The sequence below is a fragment of the Chiloscyllium punctatum genome, chromosome 16, assembly GCF_047496795.1.
Source record: "Chiloscyllium punctatum isolate Juve2018m chromosome 16, sChiPun1.3, whole genome shotgun sequence".
NCBI classification, from domain to species: domain Eukaryota; kingdom Metazoa; phylum Chordata; class Chondrichthyes; order Orectolobiformes; family Hemiscylliidae; genus Chiloscyllium; species Chiloscyllium punctatum.
The window spans coordinates 45,631,716-45,648,675 of NC_092754.1; the positions used below are offsets into that span (position 1 = coordinate 45,631,716).

The 16,960-nt window shown below is 42.5% G+C and overlaps 1 protein-coding gene across 3 annotated transcripts in view; it reads left to right on the forward strand.

Annotated features, from left to right (window-relative positions):
* LOC140487179 (ephrin type-B receptor 2) overlaps positions 1-16,960 on the forward strand; it is a 718,490-nt gene that overhangs the window by 270,162 nt on the left and 431,368 nt on the right. The window lies entirely within an intron of this gene.

Below are 16,960 nucleotides of genomic sequence, written 5' to 3' on the forward strand. Positions count from 1 at the left end.
CTCTTCTGGGAAAGACGTGACCTGTACAAGAAGGAAGGATTGCACCTGAATTGGAAGGGGGATTTGCTAGAGTTGTTTGGGAGGATTTAATCCAGTAAGGTGGGGGGTGGGAACCAGGGAAATATATCTGAAACTGGTACGGTTGGGAAAAGGAGCAAGTCAAACAGTCAGGGTAGGCAAAGATAGCAGAGAACAAGGTACAACTGATAAATTAAACTGCACTTATTTCAATGCAAGACGCCTAACAGAATAGGCAGATGGACACTGGGCATGGTTGGAAACATGAGTTTGGGATATCATGGCAATTACAGAGACATGGCTTAGGGACAGACAGTACTAGCAGCTTAATGTTCCAGTACACAGATGCTATAGGAATGATAGAAAGGGAGGCAAGAGAGGAGGGGGAGTAGCGTTTTTGATAATGGATAGCATTATGGCTGTACTTAGAGAGGATATTCCTGGGAATATATCCAGGGAAGTTATTTAGGTGGAACTGAGAAATAACAAAGGGATTAACAATTGAGAAATAACAAATAACCTTATTGGGATTTTATTATAGACCCCCTAATAAGTCAGCAGGAAATTGAGAAACAAATTTGTAAGGAGATCTCAGTTATTTGAAAGAATAATAAGGTGGTTATGGTAGGGGATTTTAACTTTCCAAACAAAGACTGGAAATGCCATAGTGTTAAGGGTTTAGATGAAGAGGAATTTATTAAGGTTGTGCAAGAAAATTTTCTGATTAAATGTACATACTAGAGAAAGTGCAAAAATTGATCTCCTCTTGGGAAATAAGGCAGGGCAGATGACTGAGGTGTCGGTGGGGAAAGATTTTGGGGCCAGCAACCATAATTGTATTAGTTTTAAAATACTGATGGAAAAGGATAGACCAGATCTAAAAGTTGAAGTTCTAAATTGGAGGAAGGACAATTTTGACGGTATGAGGCAAGAACTTTCAAAAGTTCACTGGGGGCAGATGTTTGCGGGTAGAGAGGCGGCTAGAAAATGGGGAGCCTTCAGAAATGAGATAACGAGTGTCCAGAGAGTGTATATTCCTGTTAGGATGATAGGCAAGGCTGATAGGTGTAGGGAATGCTGGATGACTAGAGAAATTGAGATTTTCATTAAGAAAAAGAAGGAATCACATGTCAGGTATAGACCGCAGAGATTGAGTGAATCCTTAGAAGAGTAGAAAGGCAGTAGGAGTAATCAGGAGGGCGAAAAGGGGACATGAGATAGCTTTGACGAATTGGGTTAAGGAGAATCCAAAGGGATTTTATAAATATATTCAAGAAAAAATGGTAACTAGGGAGAGAAGAGGGCACCGCAAAGAACAACAAGGTAGCCTATGTGTGGAACTACAGGAGGTGGGGGAGGTAGTAAATGAGGGTTTTGCATCAGTCTTTCCTGTGGTGAAGGACATGAAAGATGTAGAATATATGAGGAAATAGATGGTGACATCTTGAAAAAATGTCCTTATTACAGAGGAGGTGGTGCTGGATGTCTTAAAACGCATAAAAGGAGATATATAATCCCAGGACCTGATCAGGTGTACCCGAGAACTCTGTGAGCAGCTGGAGAAGTGATTGCTGGGCCCCTTGCTGAGATATTTGCGTCATTGATAGTCACAGATGAGGTGCCAGAAGACTGGAGGTTGACTAATATGGCACCACTATTTAAGAAATGTGGTAAGGACAAGCCAGGGAACTATAGATTGGTGAGCCTGACATCGGTGGTGGGCAAGGTGTTTGAGGGAATCCCGAGGGACAGGATTTGCATGCATTTGGAAAGGCAAGGACTGATTAGGGATAGTCAACATGGCTTTGAACATGGGAAATCGTCTCACGAATTTGATTTTTTTTCTTGAAATAACAAAGCGGATTGATGAGGGTAGAGCAGTGGATATGATTTATATGGAATTCAGTAAAGCATTCAACAAGGTTCCCCATGATAGACTGGTTAGAAAGGTTAGATCTCATGAAATATAGGGAGAACTGGCCATTTGGACACAGTGTACCTGTTGTTTTTCAGACTGGAGGCCTGTGATCAGTGGTGTGCCACAAGGGTCAGTGCTGGGTCCACTACTTTTCATCATTTGTATGAATGATTTGGATGTGAGGTATAGTTAGTAAGTTTGCAGATGACACCAAAATTGAAGGTGTAGTGGACAGTGAAGAAGGTTACCTCCGATTATAATGGGATCTTGGTCAGTTGGGCCAATGGGCTGAGGAGTGGCAGATGGGGTTTAATTTAGATAAAATGTGTGGTGCTGCATTTTGGAAAGGTAAATCAAAGCAACACTGACACACTTAGTGGTAATGTCCTCAGGTATATTGCTGAACAAAGAGAACTTGGAGTGCAAGTTCACAGTTCCTGGCAAATGAAGTCTCAAGTAGATAGGATAGTGAATAAGACATTTGGTATGCTTTCCTTTTTTGGACGGAGCAGTGAGTATTGGAGTAGGGAGGTCATGTTGCGGCTGTACAACACATTCGTTAGGCCACTTTTGAAATATTGTGTGAATATCTAGTCTCCCTCCTATGGGAAGGATGTTGTGAAACTTGAAAGGGTTCAGAAAGGATTTACAAGAATGTTGCCAGAATTGGAGAATTTGAGCTACAGGGCGAGGCAGAATAGGCTGGGGGCTGTTTTCCCTGGAGCGTCGGAGGCCAAGGGACGACCTTATTGAGGTTTATAAAATCATGAGCGGCATGGGTAGGGTAAATAAACAAGGTCATTTCCCTGGGGTGGGGAAGTCCAGAGCTAGAGGGCATAGGTTTAGAGTAGAGGGGAGAGATAAGAAAGACCGAAGGGGCAACTTTTTTGTGCAGAGGGTGGTGCTTGTATGGACTGAGCTGCCAGAGGAAGTGGTGGAGACTGGTACAATTACAACATTTAAAAGGCAACTGGATGGGTGTATGAATAGGAATGGTTTAGAGGGATATATGTCAAATGTGGCACGGTGGCTCAGTGATTAGCAGGAAAATTGACATTCCGGGCAAAGCCCTTCATCAGGACGGTATTCCTGATGAAGGGCTTTTGCCTGAAATGTCGATTTTCCTGCTCCTTGGATGCTGTCTGAACTGCTGTGCTTTTTCAGCACCACTCTAATCCAGAATCTGGTTTTCAGCATACCCAGTGGTTAGCACTACTGCCTCACAGCACCAGGGTCCCAGTTTCGATTCCAGCCTTGGGTGACTGTCTGTGTGGAGTTTGCACATTCTCCCAGTGTCTGCGTGGGTTTCCTCTGGGTGCTCCGGTTTCCTCCCACAGTCCAAAGATGTCCAGGTCAGGTGAATTGGCCATGCTAAATTGCCCATAGTGTGAGGTGCATTAGTCAGAGGGAAATGGGTCTGGGTGGGTTACTTTTCGGAGGATCGGTGTGGACTTGTTGGGCTGAAGAGCCTGTTTCCACACTGTAGGGAATCTAATATACTATCAAATCTAGTTACGTGATTCTAATCAAGAGTTTGTACAATTGCCCATCAACTAAAGCACAGATTTAGAATTATTCAGAGATACATTTGAAACTCTCAGAATTCCTGCTAACTCTCATCATATCAAAGGTTAATATCTTGGACAAGCAGCTAAGATGCAATAGGTTGGCCAAGCGAATGAACCTGATTCTCTGAAAAGCTCAAGGAAAGAATGTCAATTGTAATTTCTTTTGTCCAAAACTAGTGGAAAATCCTTTAACATACTTGGGTGACTGTGTGGAGTTTGCACATTGTCCCTGTGTTTGTGTGGGTTTCCTCCCACAGTCCAAAGATGTGCAGGCCAGGTGAATTGGCCATGCTAAATTGTCCATCGTGTTAGGTGCATTAGTCAGAGGGGAAATGGGTCTGGGTGAGTTACTCTTCGGAGGGTCGGTGTGGACTGATTGGGCCGAAGGTCCTGTTTCCACAATGTAGGGAGTCTAATCTAAAAAAAGGCATCTGGATGGGTATATGAATAGGAAGGGTTTAGAGGAACGTGGGCGAAGTGCTGGCAGGTAGGACTAGATTAGGTTGGGATATCTAGTCAACATGAACGGGTTGGACCGAAGGGTCTATTTCCATTCTGGCTATTGAGGGAGTGCAGCGTAGGTTCACGAGGTCAATTCCTGGAATGGCAGGATTGCCTTACACGGAAAGACTGAAGCGACTGGGCTTGTATACCCTTGAGTTTAGAAGACTGAGAGGGGATCTGATTGAAACGTATAGGCTTATGAAAGGACTGGACACTCTGGCAGGAGGGAACATATTTCTGTTGATGGGGGAGTGCCGAACCAGAGGACACAACTTAAAAATACGGGGTAGACCATTTAGGACCGAGATGAGGAGAAACTACTTCACCCAGAGAGTGGTGGCTGTGTGGAATGCTCTGCCCCAGAGGGCAGTGGAGGCCCAGTCTCTGGATTCTTTTAAGAAAGAATTGGATAGAGCTCTTAAAGATAGTGGAGTCAAGGGGTATGGAGATAAGGCTGGAACAGGATACTGATTAGGAATGATCAGCCATGATCATATTGAATGGCGGTGCAGGCTCGAAGGGCAGAATGGCCTACTCCTGCATCTATTGTCTATTATCTATTGTCCATGTTGTTCATCTTTCTAAGTTCAGCTTCAAGTCACGTTCCATCCTGACTTGGAAATGTATCACCCATTCTTCACTGCTACTGTGTAAACATTCGGAAGTTCCCTTCCTAACAGTATTGTGGTTGTCCCTACACTCTATGAACTGCAATGGTAAAAAAGAAAAAATGGTTCATTACCATCTTCTCCAGGATAGTTCGGGATGGATGCTGGCTTAGCCAGAGATGCCTAGTATTTCCCGATGATCTCTTTATATCGAGTTGTTTCTTGTATTCTCAAGCTGGCATTTGTCATACATATTTTTCTGCTTTTTTAAAAATCTCAATTTTATTTCATTTTCAAAGAACGCAGACTGTGATTACCCTACCTTTCCAACTCATCTCCTATGTTACAGTTATGTGTCAGTTTACCAGGGGCAGATCTGTTCTCTCCCCCACTAAATACACCCTACTCCAATTTGCTATTTTTACCTGCAATTGCTTCTTGTCCTTCTCCATTGTTATTTGAAACATTTTGATTATATGACACTGGTCCTTGTGTCTTCTCCTACCAAGACCTGTTTCACTAATTCCATCTCATTCTTCCAAAGCAGACTTAGGAATGCCTTCTTCCTCATCAAGCTTACAGACTGAGTAATTTACTTAGGGTCTTCACCCCACTTTACCCTTTACACTATGTATGTTCCAGCGTATATTTGGTTAAAAATCACTCCTCACTATCACTGCTCTGTAGATTTTGCAATTCTCTACAAATCCTGACAAATTTGCTCCTCTCTATCAGAGCCTTGAATCACCAACTTTATGGGTAAAGTATTCCCCTATCGCATTAAGTGCTTGTCAAGAAATTTCCAGCAACAAACCAGGTCCTGTTAAGAACCAGGACTTTGTGATAGCTACTGCACATACAAAGGTCACAGACTGAGAAAAGGAATTGTATTCAGACTGTTGAATTTAAATTTATGCCTTTCTGCTGATTGGAGTGACCAACTGCTTGTTAAAGAAATATTGCAGGAACGGTCCAGAAAATAAATTGTATTTATTTATGCATTTTAAGGCAATTAGAATCCTATTGGTTCGGAACACAAGCACAGTGAGGATACAGCTGCTCCAATCCGACAGAGGAATGTACTGTGCTTGAAACAGATTTAAGTATAACCTTTAAACTGTGTATGTTCAGCTTATACTCTCAAACCTGTGGCATTTATTTACCTTCCAGCTACAATTGTAAACATCAATGAACCTGACTTTGTGGAACAAGCTGACCTACAAAGACTCTGACAGTGGAAAGCCCCAAAGCAGCACACAGTGAACTCACAGAGTGCTCATCTTTCTCAAGCTTAATGAGTTGGCAACCCAGAACATAGGAGACAGCCAAACTTCAGTTTCACTCGATATCTTCTGGATACCAGAATTTCATTTGATACATTTTTCTTTTGGGTTCCAACAACTGCTAATGATTGATTGACTATATTCTTCTTATTTGTGTACAAGTGTACAACTCAATGGCCATGAGTTAGGCAGGACTAGCTATGTTTGAGATTATAGTCGGCGTGGACTGATTCAACCAAAGGGTCTGTTCCATGCATCACTCTTATTCAGTGATGGAGGGAGACAGTGTTTTCAAACAGCAGTAACCGATCAATAATCTGATGTCCAGTTTAGGTTTCACCTGACCTCATTACAGCCTGGATCCAAACATGGATCTGAATTCCAGAGGTGAGGTGTGTGAGCGTGCAATTGACACCAAAGCAGCACTCATTGAGTGTGACATCAAGGACCCCTAGCAAAACCAGAATCAATGGGAATAAGAGGGAAAGCTCTCCGCTAGCTGGAATCATACTGATCACACAGAGAGATATATATGAATGTAGAGGCAAAGTTTCTCAGCCTCAGCACATCTCTGCATGTGTTCTTCAGGGTAGTGTGATCTAAAATTTAAAAATGCCTTCTAAGAAACCTCTAATTAATTTTGTAAAGGTGCTGTTGTCGTGTGAAGGTGCTGTGCAAAGACACCTTGGGATTGCTTTCCTATTAAGATCTTAGTATTAGATTTACCATACAAATGGTTTGCATTTCCAGATAATTAAAGCCAAAAAGGTGACAAAATTCAGATCATTTTTAGAAAGTTACCTTGTAATAAAAACGGTTTCTGTACAGCTAATGTCCCAGTGCCTGTCATTTATGTTTTCAATACGACATTGCAATTTGAATATGGGTCAGTGACTACAGCAGTCAAATGAAGTTCCCTGATTTTAGCAATGGCTGTTTCAAAGAACATGTCCAGTCAAAGAGACAGACTGTGAGGGAAGTTTGGGACCTTAAAAAGGGACCAGGATGGAAAAAGCAGGGTGTGTAAGAAAGCATGGAAATGGGAGAGTCACTCAATAGACAAACAAGTTCTGAAAAAGGGACCTGTTTGTCCCCCCACCACTTCATCTCCCTTGCCCAGCAACTTGTCTGCTAGGTTTTACCAGAGAGGTCAGACACTTGGTGCTGCCCCTCTTTGCAACAGGAGATGGCTAGGTGTCTGGAGACATGTTAAAGTCTCAATGGCAGTTGGTTGAATTTCAATTCCTGATTCAGCCATAGATTCGAAACCTAGACTCCATAATGGTGACTATTTTTGAATTTTGTAAGTACCCATCTGGTTTAGAGAAGCTTACTTGGTCTGGCCTACATTTGACTCCAGACCCACGATGAGGTGGTCAACTCTTAATTTCCCCTCTGAAATTCTGTTAAATCATTCAATTCCAGGCATTCAGGGATTAGCAACATATGCTGGCCTAGGCAGCAATACTGACATCCTATGAAAAAATAAAGAAGCATTGTTTTCCAGAATTATACAGCTTCACATGTAGAGCAGAATGTAACCATGATGTGCTGTTCCCAATGGCAAAACAAGTCTGTTTTTGACAAGCCCATTAATATTTAGTGTATTGCTTATGCAATTACTCAATGAGGGATGATTTTCATTGGATTTCACCAATGTAGCTGACAATGCTGAATCTACCTGTGACTTGTTTAAAAAAAAACACAAGTTATCAAACAAGGAAGTTCTGATTGTGATAGAGAATCAGAGAGGTGACTCACCTCCTGATTGACAATAAGTGGACAAGGAGGCAGATATTTCTTTGTTGCAGAAGGAACCACGTTGTGTTTTTGCATTTACTCTTTACTGAACGTTTGTGTTGCTATCTTGTTGTTTTCTAAGACACTGAGCTCAGAGGCTTAGCTAGCCCTTCCTGCTAGGTTGTAAAGCAGTTTGAGATCACAGTCAGTGGGCATAATTAAAGTTAAAAAAAATAGGAACAGGAGTAGACCATTCAACAATTCGAGCAGGCTTTGCTATTCAATAGGGTCATATTCCACATGTCCACTTTTCTGCCCTGCAAGGACCAGTCAACACCCTGAGATGGACATACTGATAACCCTGTTTAGATCGCTCATTTTCTTAACTTGAGATGCCAGTTGCAACAACCGTCATTTACCCTAACCACACTCAGGACACCCAATCTTGTCCACTTCTCTCTAACCCAGTCAACATCCCTTCCACCTTTACCACTGCCTCATGCCTGCCTGTCCCCAAGCCCCTGCATGTTGCTATTCTCCTGTCTCCTACCTTGTTCCACTGAGTCTCCAAAGGAAAACTACTGACTTCAAACACCACTACACAAAATTAACTGTTCACACAACCTTCAAACACATGAATAGGTGCCACAACATTCTCAAGTGCTGTCACTTTACCTTGAAGTTAGGACAACTTCTGAGTATTCATATCATTCAAGAATTAACTCCACCAAGTCACCTTTTATTCACGTGTGCATAGAATATAACACTGACCCAGTTAGCTCAGAGCTGACTTCTGGAGCAGAGAGAGTTCCTGACACCTATTTTATTAAACAATTACAAAAGAGTTTACAGAAAAGCCATTAACATTTACAACTGTATACAACAGCAATTTTACAAGGGAGAGGAGCAGCAAGCCAGGCCCCAAACCCTACCAACTCTACCCAAACCAGTTTACAGGGATTGAGGACAAACCTCAAATCCCAGTTTCAAATATGAAAAGACAACAATGACATTTGTACATGAGACAATCCTGTTATATAGGAAAGTACAGGCAATACAGACCCAGCAAGTCCCCGTCCCTCCCACCTTCTGGCCACTCTAAGGCAGCCCACTCCTACGCACCTTCTCGTGCTGAGTCCACCCATGCCCCTTCCAGTGCTCGGTCTGCCCTGACACCTTTCGCCCACCTCTAGGGTTGTTGTTTCACTGGCTGGTTACAGCCAGTGTTTTACTTTATCCTTTTCTCAAAAGTAAAGAACATTGTTAATTTTGTGGTAGGGCTTAGCCCTTGGACTCTAGTTTCTGTTTTTTGTATGTGTCTTTACTGTTTTTGGTGTTTGGATTGAGCCCTTGTGGAAGACATTTTACCAGAGGAGCTGTTCCTGTGGAGAGGCCTAGCCCTGGGACTGGGCCTCTGTGTGTTGGGAGGTGAGCACTTGCTGTATCTTGGAGTTTGGAAGAAGACCTTTCCTTCAGGAGTGGACCAAACCCCTGTGAGTTAACTGCACCTGTACTATGTTCCTGTGTGTGGGCCTGGTTTTCCAAGGCTGGGCCAGGACTCCAGAGACTGAACACCTGTATGCTGTGCATTTGCTGCCTTCAGGCATTTGGTACCTGTCCACAGTGACAGCACTGAGGACAGCTACCTGCCTTCTGGCTCTGTCTGCCCCTACATACCATTGGGCTCTCACCCACCCCAATGCGCCATCCAGCCAGCGGGCTACCCTGACAGCCTCTGGCCATCTATCTCTAAGAAAGCTTGTCCCCTTCCCCAGGGACAACAGCATGCAGGGTAGCCCACAAGCCTTCCAGATCTCAGCATGCCCCATGTGCCTTCTGGCTCTCAGCTGCTCTGACACCTTCTGATCACCTCCAGGACAGCCGATTCCAATCACCTTCCTGGAACGACAACACTCAGAACAGCCTACCCACCATCTGGCTCTCAGGGCAACTGAGATCAGGGTGGCCTACCCACCATCTGACTTTTGGGAGGGTCTACCAACCTTCAGGCTCACAGGATGGCCTACCCACCCTCTGGCTCTCAGGGTGACAGCTTTCAGGACGACCCATGAGGCTCCCAGCTCACAATAAGACCTACCAGATCCAGGGACACGAGTGCAGGTGATAGACCCAACAAACACCACAATATAGTTAATTACTGAAAAAAAAGGAGTCCTTTCTGGTGCAGAGTCAAAATATAGAGTCTTCAAAATATAGAGTCCATTCCCAGGAATGGAGTCCACTCCTGTTTATGAGGTGCATTGTCCAAAATGGAGTCCACTGCTAAAAAACAGGGTCCCCAGCAAGCAGAGTCTCTCCTGAAGGCAGCAAATGCACAGCATACAGGTGTTCAGTCTCTGGAGTCCTGGCCCAGCCTTGGAAAACCAGGCCCACACACAGGAACATAGTACAGGTGCAGTTAACTCACAGGGGTTTGGTCCACTCCTGAAGGAAAGGTCTTCTCCCAAACTCCAGGACACAGCAAGTGCTCACCTCCCAGCACGCACACAGGTGTTCAATCTTCAGGAGGCCCAGTCCCAGGGCTAGGCCTCCCCACAGGAACAGTTCCTCTGGTAAAATGTATGTCTTCCACAAGGACTCAGTTCAACCACCAATAAAAAGTGAAGATACATACAAAAAAAAGAGTCCAAGGACTAAGCCCTACCACAAAATTAACATTGTCCTTTTCTCAGAGTGAAAAGAGAAAAGAGCCAGCCAGTGAAACAACAATCTCCTAATGAGAACTGAGTTACACCTGAAACACATTAACTGCATCAGGAGTTTAACAATCAGTCCTCACGAAAAGGAATGCCAGTTAACAAACTAGCTAAATAATTCAGCAGAATCAGGTCCCCTTTTTTCCCTCCAAGAAAAGGGGAAGCAGAAACTAACTGTAACACCAGTCAGTCCCCTAAACTGAGGAGACACTGAATCTCCTGTTCATATCACTCAGCCAGGACTTTCCTGATTGGACCAGGTTAACAACCCCAATCAGGGAACTCATATTCTATGAGGATGACCTGGCTGACCTCGTTCCAATCACTACAATACAGTCCTGTTCACAGACACACATACACAATCACTCCCACACATGTGCATGCCCACTTACGGACTCTTTGGGCTGAACCTTATTTCTTCTTCTTGCCAAGTGTTCATTTTATTGAGTTCCATGAAGGGTTTCCCTCCACAAGGCCTAGCAAGATCTCCTGCTTTATGTTAACAAACTTATCTCTTTAACACCATACCCCATAGCTATTCTTTTGCCTGAAACCTGCCCTATCATACTACTCACTGTTACTTGAAAAACACACCACTCAGTGATAGTGTTCCCTCGAATTCTCTTTCTAGCTGCAAGGGCCTCCCAGGTCTGTGCATGGCAGTATGCGCCAACATTGATCACATGTCAATGCTTATGTTCCCCATTACGTTTTTGCAAGGGGGTAAAGGGGACCTTCTGCCTCTATACCCTCTCCCCTCCTCTCCTAGCGATGTGATGGGTTCTATAGTGCCGAGTGTCTTCATTGTAGATGTCTCCTCTCTGGCCACATCTACTGAATTATTCAGGTCAGTGGCATAGGAACTGTGAAGTATCTGTCCACCCCAAAATCATGAACTGTCAGGTGGTTGTGTTTCTGTATTTTTAATGGCAGACTGTACTAGGAAAAGGACTGTTGTAAAAAGCAAAGACTGTTGAAGGGATTGCTGTACTGACATGCTCCTTACATGGCTGTTTGTGCAAGCACTGGGGCAAGACGAGTTACTGATGAGGTGGAGCCAGAACCTTATGTACAAATAGAGATTTGGTTGGCAACTAATAGCTAATGTGTCAGTGGACCAGCCACCAGTAATAATGATTTGATTGGCTGCCAGGTAGCTAAACAGTTTGGGGTTGTGAATGTTTAAGCAGAAGCAATTGGTTTCTGGGAGGACGGAGCTAGTAAAAAGCATATCAGGCCTGAGAAAAGCCAATTTGTTTCTCCTCATTGGTTACTGTAAATTGTGACTTGTGATTAAGAAGAGACCTTTTTAAGTAGTAACTATGTGCCTACTGCAAACAAGTGAAAGAGTCTGAACAAGGAAGATCGAGAAACAGTCGACAGGGACCATTGAACTGCTTTCCTAGTTTTTCCTTTCATTCAGAACACCGATTTCTTTGTGTCTGTCTGTATGTGTGTGTAAAGGGGGAGTTTTAAATGGAGGTTACAGTGTTAACTAGTAGAGTTAGATGTTGATGGTTCATTATTGTTTATCTGCAGTTAGAATCCACTTATTTGTCATAATTTGGAACAACATGGGTAAGCTGGGATCTTGCAATTTTTAAGAGTCTTTAACTTTTGTGACATATCCTGGAATGGCAGCATTTGATTTCCATTGTATTATCCCAGTGAGGGATTATGGTCAATATTTAGAAGCAAATTGGAGGTTACTGAGACAAGGCATGTACTTCAAGGTATCTAAAACATATATGTAAAGTTACTGAGCAAGGCTAGAACACTTAGTGAGTATTTTGTATCAGTGTTTACTAAAGTTGAAGATATAGCATTGGAAGGGGTGGAAATAGTGGACGAATAGCTGTGGTTAAAACTGAAAAACAATGTATTGGAAAGACTGACTGCTTCAAAAGGAGATCCAACAAGAATTTGTAGAAGACAGATCATGCCTGACTAATCTAGTTGAATGAGTCAAATAATATGTAGCTCTGAAAAAAGCAGCAGACCAGGCCGCATCTTAGGAGCAAGAAACATCAACTGTCTTGCTCCTCAGATGCTGCCTGATCTGCTGTGCTTTTTTTAGTACCACACAATATCAACTCTGACTTCTCCAGCATCTGCAGCCCTCACTATCTCCTAACCTAATTGAATGTTTTCTTGAAGTGACAGAGAAACGTGGTGAATGGCATCAAAATGGATTTTTAAAAAAGGTGCTCGATAAAATACAATTATAGCTGGTTAACAGAATGAGTCTCATGGAATAAGTGGGCCAGGACCAATTTGATTAAAAAATTGGCTCAAGAACAGAAAATCACCATGATAAATAGTTTTCTTTTAGACTGGAGAGTTGTGGAGTGAGTGGTGACCACAAGAGTCAGTGCTGAAACCAAAGCTTTCTTTTTGATTATATAAAGGAGTTACATTTGAAAAATGTTTGATGATTTGCACTGAAGATGATACCAATAATCTGCAATACACACAGATCGGATTGCAAGATGGGCAGATGGAGTTTAATACAGAGAAGTAATAAGTTCGGTGGAAGGGATGGAAGAGGCAATATTGAGTTAATCCGGCTTTAAACTGTATAACGGGACAAAGTTGACTTGGACTTCAAATACAAAGTCCAAATAATTGCAGGATATATTGAGACACAATGTTCGCAAAACATATGGGATCTCAAGTATTATAAAGAGTCGGTGGGAACAAAAGCAGGGAGGCTACACTGATCTTTTATAAAGCTCTGGTTAGACACAACCAAGTATTGCATCCAGTTCAAGTAACTGTGTTTTCAGAAGGGTATAAGGAGCCTTGAAAAGTTGCAGAAGTGACTTGGCAGCATGGCTCCAGGGATGAAGGATCTTAGTGACAAGGTTTGGTTGGAGAAGCTGGACTTGTTCTCTTTGGATCGAAAGAGGCTCAGGAGAGATTTAAGTGAGGTTTTGATACAATAGACAAAAAACCTTTAGATTGTGAGACAAGTATTAGTGGACAGAGACTTTAGACACATGATGCTTGGAAATGTGAGGAAGACACTTCTTGTGCGGTGATTGGTAATGTCCTGGCAGCTGGTGGAAGCAAAGATGTGAATGATTTTGAAATGAAATTAGTTTTGACACTTGAAGATGTGGGGATAGAGCCCCGGGAATGGGATTGACTGGATTACTCTGCAGATAACAAGCATGAAGTCAGTGGGCTGAATGGCCTCCTCTTGTACCTCAATAACTCGAGACCTTTCAATTTTCAGCTGCCCTTTGAATTTCACACAGGGAACTAGTGAGCAACTTGTCACAAGGACTTAAGTAATGCCCATGTGGTAAAGTCCCAGGAACTCAATTGTAGGTCAGCACATAGGATTCCAGCTACGCAATTACACAAATCAGGGCCAGCTACGCAATTACACAAATCAGGGCCATGGTCTTAGTTCAGAAGTATCTCCAGCATTTGCTCTTAAACGTGGAATCTTGTGATTAATGGACTGCAGCAGTTCATTAACACCACTCACCATCAGGCAATAAGTTCTGGCCCAGCAGCGATACCCCTATCCTGTGAAAGAAGAGATCAAAAAATGTTGTCAATTTGAACTTTTTTTATGAAAGAACATCTTCCATAAATGTGAAACTTGATAATATGGCTGTCTGTTATTTGCATGTTCATCTTCTGTAAAAGAAAACATTTAAATATATTTGACCTAAGATGGAGTCAAGTTAGATGTGATACTGCTTTCAAGACAGGAAGTGTAATTTTATGAGGAAAGAAATTAATGTAGTGATCAGACTGGGTATTTATTTCATGAACATGTAACCCAGATGCTTGTACAGATTTAAAGGTATGATAAGCACTGTCAAAGATATGTGGAACTGTGAATCCTGCATGAAAATAACAGAGTAGAAGAGTCCAAAATAATCTCCTGAAAGACCCCAAAATGGAACACCTATCATTGGTAAAGAGTATAAACCCTAAGTTCTGTACAGACAAGTTTAAATCCTTTGGGGATGCTTTCGGACTAAATATTCATGGGGCAAAAATATTCCTATTTTTGTTTGACGAATGGGGGCGAATGTGTTTCATAGAGACTAACCCACTACCTCTACTGCTGAGCAAAAGTACACAGTCATCCACCAATCAGCTTATGTGCTTATAGAGGGGCATCAGTGGGTTTCTTAGTGGCCAGGACACTAAAAACTGCTGGTTTTTCAGACAAAGTCTGCTTATGAAACCTACACTTTGGGAGGTTCAGCAGAAAGTAAATAAGTATTCTTTACTTTTTTTGAGAAGACGGGAGGCGTCAGGGTGGGTAAGACAAAGGCAGGGAGATGTCTCTCAGAGACCATATACTTGCCCACCATCCATGCCTCCAGTTGCCCCCAGCTTGAGGCAATTGTAAGCCCCATCCTTTCCCACCCACAACCCAGCATACAGGTTGCCATCAAGGATCTCGGAGAGGTATCTGAATTAACTCCTGTGATGCCTGTTTCCCATTACCAAATCACCCTTTATTTACATGAGAACAGAGCTAGATGCTGGTCCAGCTCCCTCAGAGCCAGCTGTCAGTGTCAGAATGTCTGACATGCCTCTTTTTATCTGTCAGCTATGGCTCTCTAAATGGAATAGATTAATAGCTTCAATCAGAGAAATCATATTCCATGAGGTCCTCCTGGCTGACCTTGTCACAATCACCACAGTATTTGACCTCTGGGCCAGAAGGTCACGTCCCACATGCTCCAGAGGTGAGTCATTACTTGTATGAATAGGCTGATTGTTGCCGTGATTTCAGATCAGCTTGGGGGACTGAATACTCTTGTTCCTATTTCTTATGCTCTCTGGTTTCCTAGTCAGGAAGCTGGTCACCTCTCTCACCTGTCAGGAACGCTGGTGACTGGGGAGGTTGGACATTGAGAACCTTAAGTGGCAATTAATTAACCAATTAATTAGTGGTATATTGACTTTCTTGTCCAGAACTTAATGAGTATAACAGTGAGGAGAGGGTGATTTTTTTTCCCCAGGGCTAAACCTTCCATTATTTCCCATTCTTGCCCTTTCTGGGAGAGAGATGGTGGTTTGTGTCCATGGAGAAATATAAATTAGGTGACACTCAGTGAAATCTCTAACAGACATGGATTTCCATCCATGAAAGTTGTAATCGCTACATATTAGCCAGCTGAAATAGCTCAGTTGGGTGAGTGTTAGATTAAAAATCTAAAGGTCCCTGTTTCAATTCTGAGTTTCGGCAAAAAGAATATTCCCTGACCACTCCAACCTTTAATATGGACGACATAGTGGTTCAGTGGTTAGCACTGATGCCTCACAGCTCCAGGGGCCCAGGTTCAATTCCAGCCTCAGGTGGCTGTCTGGGTGCACTTTGCACATTGTCCCTGTGTCTGTGTGGGTTTCCCCTGGGTGTTCCAGTTTCCTTCCAGCTTGGGTGAATTGGACATACTAAATTGCCCATAGGGATGTATAAGTTAGGTGGGGTATGGGAATGGGTCTGGTGAATTGCTGTTTCGAGAGTCGGTGTTGATGTGTTGGGCTAAATGGCCTGTTTCCACACTGGAGGGACGTAGGTATTTGAGCAGAGTTGCAGACATAATGACATTCTGAATCCTAACCTATCATGATTCAAGTCAACCAGATGGACATTTTTCCACAATTCTAAGGATTTACAATTTGTTATATAAGCTTCTGAAGACCTGATATTCTCATAAAATAAGTATTATATCTTTCCCTTACAATGCCTCCTATGCATATGCTGCTGTTATTGATGTCACAGTCATTGTTGGTGTATCTCTTGACATTGCCTGGTGATATGTAATATCTTTATCATTGGAAGAAATCGTTGTTGGCACAATGTAAGAGAACTTTACCTTGTAATAATAATTCACCAATCCTGATTGGGATAGTCAATGTGCTAATGTCTCCACATGCTGTTTGGATGCTCAGAGAATATTAGAATTGTGGAACCCATCTGAACTGTGACTGTTCGTTTAAAAATTAAAATTAGGAAATCGTAAAAACTAGGCTAGAAAGCTCTTCATCTGCTGCGGGTGTCTCCCGAGTCCTACCTCTTAGCTACATCCAGATAACACAATTACTGGTAATCAGTTGTCAATCACTGTTAAACCTCAATATAATTACTTTTGAAAGAACCGCAGAGGGTCATCAATTGATTAAGGGATTATATTTGGCAGACTGCATCCGCTCTTGTGTATTGAAAAATAATGGTGATTTTAGTAATTTTTGAAATTCATTTTTACTTATAATTGCAGAACAGATATCTTGGGATAAAATATTTTTTTCCATTTGTGCATTCAATGAATTAGTATCAAGGACTGTTTGATCAGGTTATTGATTTGCTATGCTATCTTAACAAATCCAAACCTAAGTTTAGTCAAACATCTCAATTTCTGACACCCCCAAACCCTATATATTCACAAAGGCCAAAGTAAATTTCCTCAATGTTGTGCTTACTAGCAACAATTTGTCATATTCTAATAAAGAAATTTGAAAAAGGAAACATGTTTTCAATGCTTTTTAATTGCTCACATCAGGACAGCTGTAAGAACACCAAAGGGAACAGCAATTTATACTGCAAGGCAAGATGGTGTTTGTTTTC